Raw genomic sequence first — 7,093 nt, 5'->3', positions numbered from 1 at the left:
TTTCAAATGACCGTCCTTTTTCTAATCTAATTCTAAAAGAAAAAACAACATTCTAAACAAGGCTATTTCTGAATCTGATCTTTAAAGTTGCAAGTGTTCATCATGGGCTTGAGGAGAGTCGGCTGGGTTATTTCTGCTCTGAGCTGGGCTGCGAAAACATAATCTATGAGAGCTGTCACTACTTTTTTGGCCGCGTTTATGATGCATTTCACAGTCATCCATTGACTATGCGGCTTAACCAAGTATGCCCAGTAACACTCCCAATTTAATCTGTTTAATGCTTAGATCGCTTTTCCCTTCTCCTGCGCCTTCTGCTTCCATTCTACTTCCAGTCGTAGTTTATTTGGTAGATACCCCGGGGTGGTCTCTTCGATTAAATTTGCTCTGTGGAAATTTTCATTTACACAGTCGATAAGAATGCTTGCCTGCGTGGCCGCTGTCTCCGCTGCTTGTTCCGCCTGCCTGATTTGATTGTCCCATTTATCAAAGAGCAATTATTTATGATTCTCGTTTATTCTGGGTGCAATTGCTCTTTTCCCTTCATCTTCATCCTACCAAGCCAAGTACTCCGTCACTCGTTTGTCACTCTGATCATAGTCACTCCACAAGTCTACCACTTGATTGGTGATTTTATCGCTCAGTTTGCAATAATGACTCCACTGTGATATGTTACGTCCCAACTCTTCCTATTGCTGCAGTAGTTGTTCATTTAAGCCAATAGACTCTGAAATAAATTCTGTAAGCTTAGGCTCATCTTTATGCATTTCTTGGAAAATTTGTAATTGTTTTCCTTTCTCGTCTAGACTTCTTTGATAGCCTATCTGCATCTGCTGAAAGTCTTTCTGCAACTTCTCAAGCTATTTTTTAGCTTCAATATTAGCATTGGCTTGATGCAATTGTTGTTGTAGTAGCTGTATTTGATCTTCTTATTCTTTCAATAGTTGCTGAACTTCCGATGCCTTGTCAATAGTTGTAGAAGCATATGCTCCTGCAATCTGAGACAACTTGGTGAGATTTTTAGATGGGTTATTGTTGGGGTCTTTCCATAGGACGTCCAATTGTTCAGCGTCTTGTGACAGTGTATTTTCTAGTTTTATTTTCTTTCTCTGTCTTCTTACTACTGCTTTATGTTGGGGACTATAGAATACGTCCAATGGAGGAATTTATTCTACATTAAGTAGAAGCTCAGAAGGTGGAGCGATAGGAATGTGCTATGTTTCTGTGACACTGCTGACTATGGTAAAAACCACTTCTTGTGCTACCTGTGTATTGCTCACAAGTGTTCTTGGGGCTTGCCCTTCAAGATTGATCAGCTCGTTGAAGGTTTCCCATTCTTTGTCTAACTCTGTCGTGACGGGTGGCGTTTTAATGAGGAGAGGAGGGACATCTCTTGGCGGAGAGGCGATAACATGCTGTTGCGACATTGCACTTGACTGAGCCGTGTCCTTAGCTGTTTCTTCGTTCTTGCCTTGGTCACTTCTAGACCCTTTAGAATGTTCAGGTACTCCTTGCGCAGTGTTAGATTTAGATCTGGAAGTGCTTGAGTTCCCACTGAGGCTAACGCTTGGAGTCGGTTCTCTGGCAGGCAGTCGCAGCTTTTCTAAAGGAACACTGGCCAGTCTTCTTTCCCTATATACCATGAATTTTTGGAGGTCATCTGGAGACAATTTTGACTGAGCTTCCCGCAAAATTTCCTGGAGTGAGCGTTTATTCTGAAATAAATCATCAAATAAATCCTTCTTTCCAACGAATACCTTTATTTTGACATTCGTTGTGAAATTTTGAGAAACTTCATTAGGGTCAAATGGCCTTGCTGGGAAATTAAATAATTGTAGACACATCACATTCTCCACTTCAGTGAATGCGCGACCTACATCGAACAATGAAAAGGCCCCACAAGCTACAGGAAACTGAGGCCATATGGCCTTCTTTTTATCTTTTAGGTCCTTAGTTAGGGCGCCTTCTAAACAGGTTTGATAAGCAATTTCCCGAGCCAGCAGTTTGTGAGGAATATACAAGGGAAGGACATGAGGAGGGACGGTGCTTCCAAATACTCTAATATAGGTGAACCATTCTTCCCTGAACCATCTTGCGATGGGGATGATATCTATCTGTGCCTCGGGTGAGCACCTCAGGGGGTCTTCATCATACATCATTCTATACAAGGGTAAGATAAGCCCGTGACAAATCTGGTAGAAATGTGGGATGAACCGAGAATCCCACAGTATCTTATGATAAACATGGATAAGTAATGGGTCCTAGGTAGTCCATTTCCAACCCATAATGGGAAATTTAGACATATAACAAATAGAATCCATAATATATGCGGATAGATAAAAAGGAGGATAGATCCTTTGAGACAAGGATCTCTTAGACCGGTAATTGATAATAGCTGTGTATGGATTATCAGAAAAGATCTTGGCCCAATCCATAATATCGGCATTTGGGGCAGCATCTATTAATGGTAACCATTCAGACGAAAACTTATTGATATCTGGCATCCAAAATAATCTACAAAGCATGGCCGCAGCAAAACAATACGGAGAGGTGAGGGAACCAGTGTTGTACATACCGTTTTTGTCTTTCTTGAGCAGTTCCTCTTTTCTGGACCAATCTTTGGTGGTCTCTAATAGTTCTGGGTTCTCCGCCACAAATTTCTTAATGAATTGTGCATTGTAAGTCGCCTGCGGTTCAGGAAGATGATACATAAGCTTCAAATCTTGTGCAGTGAATGATCCCATGAGCCCTTGCCCTTGAATCTTGAATTGTCTGTCATTCATGTCTGCATTGTCAAGTATCCACTTGATCATTTCCGTATATGGTATAATTTTGGGTCTTGCTGCTATCCGATGAAGAAATGAGCATGATAGCTCTTCTAAGGATGCTTCGGAAGAGCGTTGTGAGCCCGTGACAGCAGTAACCTTCATTATTCTGGGATTCTCCTCTTCAAGCAGTCTGTACATGCTTTCCCACATTGATATCCCTGCGTCTTTGTTACAGGCTGTGTCTGTATACAAAGGCGCCATTTCCTTCGTCTTTTCCTTCGCCTCAGAGCCCTGAGCTCTATTTTTCTTTCCCATTTCTTCCTGCGTATGGCTGTTTATCGTCTTTCGCTCTCCGTTCCTGCAGCTCACAAGTGAAATGGAAATGACTGATCAAGAAAGGTGATGGGAGAGTTTTAAATGCAGCATATATATCAAATATGCCACCTTACCTGAAGTAATTCTTTACAAATGCACACGTCTACATTTCAATTAATAGCTGACAACTAATCCCTTTACTATCATTAAAAGTGCATGATATTGAGTCAGATTATGGTAAGTGGCTTTCCTTGAATAGCGTGCCCGAAGGATTCGTAATGAAGTGATTTTACGATTTGCCTATGTAACATCGCAGATTGCGCCGTCGTAGATCGCACCATCGCAGATCGCGTAAACACATGAATATAACATTGCAGCGATCGCAACATCGCAGATCGCAGAAGTTTTATGCTTGCCAAATCTTGTTAGCACATTTACTGCGATATGCGATCTTGCGATCGGTGTTATCGCAGATCGGTAAATCTTGAAGTTTTTCCGTTATGAGTGTTACTTTATTGCGATGTGATATATTGCTTAGCATGAGGGTCTTGTACATACCAATATTATAGCGAAATGGAGGCACTTCCTATCCTTTTTTGCAACATGACTTTAAAGATTTTTCCCTTATCATAGACTTAGGTTTTAAAATATTCAAAAGATCTTCCTAAGTTTACGATGGTAACCTTATTTTGAAGAAATGAAACTCTTGCTTTTCCTAAATTTTAACTAAGGGTCCCCATTCGTTTAGTATTTTGGACAACACTTAAATGAAAAAAGGGGGGTTTGTTGCTAGCCACAACAGATGGATAAAAAGAAATCCAAATTCCAAGCTTAGTGGGTACTAAGCAACAACACTACATAATACACTTGCTAATTATTTATAAAATATTTAGATAAATTTAATATTTTTATATATAATAATAATAATTATTATTTTTAATATATTGAGATTGTTTTTAATATATTTAGACTTAATTTTAAACGAAATTGATTTTAAAATATATTAAAATACATTAAAAAAAAGAAAGAAAGAAAAAGAAAAGAGGAGGAGAGCTTAGAATCTTTGACGAGCCTCGAGTATCTTCATACAAACAACAACGGGCTCATCAGACGTTGAACTTGTGAACTGCCCAGTGCCAGGCCATTCTTGTATAAGGAACATATTGTACTGGAAATTCTGATATTATTGTTTAAGGCCATGGGTTGTCCGATGGTTCCATCTAGATGAAAAGGGGAGTAGGTTATTATCCATAGTCTTGCACACTGCTTTATCATTAATTGTGAGGTGATGTAATGGATATTGTCTTTACTAACTTTTTCTGACTGTTAAAGTTATTGCTCTGCCTGCTACATTAGTGCTGTCATACGGAAATCCCTATTTCCACCTCTATAGGCGCATTAATACACCCTCTGAGGACATTGGCACATGGGGAGACTCTGACATCTATTTACCAGTCAATCTATATACGTAATTTTCAGGCGAACACTTTCTGGTTAATAGTTATGGAGCTGTTCATGATATGATCATCCATCTCGCTGTTTGTATTGATGGTCATTGAAACGCGGAGGCATGCGTAACATAGGCCCATCCATTCTTCTGATATTGATGGCCATGAAATGTCTTCATACAAAACAGAAGACGCGAGCTCGATTGATGATAAATACTGTATACGAAATGATGTATCAGGTGGAATTAGTATTGTATGCATTAATACCATTTATTTATATTCAAATTCAAATTCGAAATTTGAACTTTGAACTTGTAAACCTGCCCTGCCCAAATTCGAAATTTGAACTTGTAAACCAGTAGCGACGAGAAACATGGGTCAGAGGCATTCAGGCCTTTCTGGAACCTTCAACGAATCTTGAAGGCACCCCCCAATTTCCTTCTCTATAAGGGGGAGGAGGAGGGGGGAAAGGCTCTGTAGCTTTATCTTTTACAGAAATGGGCATTGCACAGGTTGTGATTCCCCTTCTGGTTGTGTTTTTGGGATGTTCCTTTTGCCACTGCATTCAGTCTCACTGTCCTCAATATCCTCTCGATGTCGAAGCCTCTCAATATGACTTCAATTGAGTTTATTTACAGCAGGTTTGCAATTTTTGTATTATTTTTCTGTTTCAGTATTGGTTCTCTGTTATTGGGCAGGATCAAGAACAATGAATAAGGTTTGAGTAGTGAGAATTTATGCAGAGGAATTGGCTGGGGCTGGTTTTATATTTTTCAATCTCTACCATTGTATTTATTTAGGTGGTTATTGTATTTTTAATCGGCACATGTATATGGGATTTGAGATTTGAATTTCTTTGCACATAACAAATTATTTTTATAGCCATGAGATTTGAACTCTTCTCGCACATAATGTGTTATTTTTATAGCTATAGAGATTTGATCAGATTTGAACTTTGAACTTTAAACTTTTAGCCATAGAAATTTGAATCTTGAATCTCCTCTTACATATCATATCATTTTTATAGCCACATTCAATTAAACTACCCAAACACTACCGTGAAACTGCTATTAATTCAAGTACTGTAAATAGTTTTAATGGTGGATTTGTGGGTTTAAAGTGAACAAGAAGATTACATGGAATCTTGCTCTAGCACGAGTGAGGTAGGGATTTGATTCCCTAGAATCTTGCTATGGCATGACTGAGGTAGGGATTTGATTGTATTGTTTGAGAATATTGGAATGCTCGGCAGAGCTACAGAATGGGTTTTACAGACCGGCCTCGTTTTAGTATCTGCCCTACGATTTTTCCATGTGTTTTACTATATGGATTGCAGAGCCGGTTCTACTCAGTTGAAGGCTCGGTGCATTTAAGAAAGTACGATTTTCGATGTATTTTTTGGGGTTAATTTAATTGAGAGTTACCAATGCCCCGCTTCTATTTTTGGTAAAGGGTTCGGATTGGGAAATTTAGAAATGGATGGATCTCAGTTACTTTTTCTGCAAAGATAAATTGATTATGCCTTATTAGCTCTTGGTACCAAATTGAGTGAACGTTTGGTAATTTTCGTTTCAAAAAATTGTGTAGATTTAAATAATTTGTTTTTTTTTTTGGATTTTTGAATAATTATTACTGAAATTTGGTATAATTATCGATCAAAGTGTAATTTTTTATACGAATAGCTGATCTTCTAACTATTTTTCACATTTTGGAAAATTTTGGCATATTTTCTAAGCCATTGTATTTGAAATCTAGAAAATATTTTTTTAATTACAAGTTTGAGTCATAATTTTTATGATACAGGTGTTCTAAAAAAAATATTAAATCTATTTATGTAATGAAAAATATATTTTAAATGATAAAAAATCACAATCCACTCATAATTATAAATAAAATTTAAATTTAAATCAGGCAAAAAATAATTTAATTATATAATTTTAATAATTACTATTTACCATTTTTTAAAATAAAAATAAAATATATATATTTTTAATAAATATTTGCTATTAAAAAATATTTTAATTTACATTATATTTTTGTATTGAAGTCTCTGTGATTCATAATGAATTAAGTAAAGTGTTTTGGTAGAAATTACATAAGAGAAATTTTTGGCGCGCTTCGAACTAATAAGTGTGGTTTATCAATGATGAACCACACTTGTTAAATGATGAACCACCACACTTGTTAGTTGGAAACGCGTTAGCCAAAAATTTATCCTATGTGATTTGTACCAAAAAACATTACTTAATTTATTACATTACATTTTTAAACAAAACAATTAAATCTTTATGAACTAGATTGCAAATTCCTATCTATATTGTCTTTAATTCCATTAACTTTCTTTTAAAATATAAATATGCAACTATGTCTCACCTGAAACAATCTTGTAAAATAGCACTCCTTAATAATTATGTGCTAAAAAATGGAACTGTTTTGTTATTTCATTGTTACTAACACAATATACTTTACCTTGATTATGTATTTTTACTTTGATTATGTATTTTGTTCTTGAAATCAAGATAAGTATTGTCTTTGAAATCAAGATAACAATATACTTTACCTTGA

The sequence above is a fragment of the Pinus tabuliformis genome, chromosome 9 (genome assembly GCF_031772625.1).
Source record: "Pinus tabuliformis cultivar Carrire ecotype Pingquan chromosome 9, CPIR1, whole genome shotgun sequence".
In the NCBI taxonomy this organism is placed as follows: Eukaryota; Viridiplantae; Streptophyta; class Pinopsida; order Pinales; family Pinaceae; genus Pinus; species Pinus tabuliformis.
The sequence above is the reverse complement of the archived record's forward strand: the minus strand, read 5'-3'. Positions refer to the sequence as shown.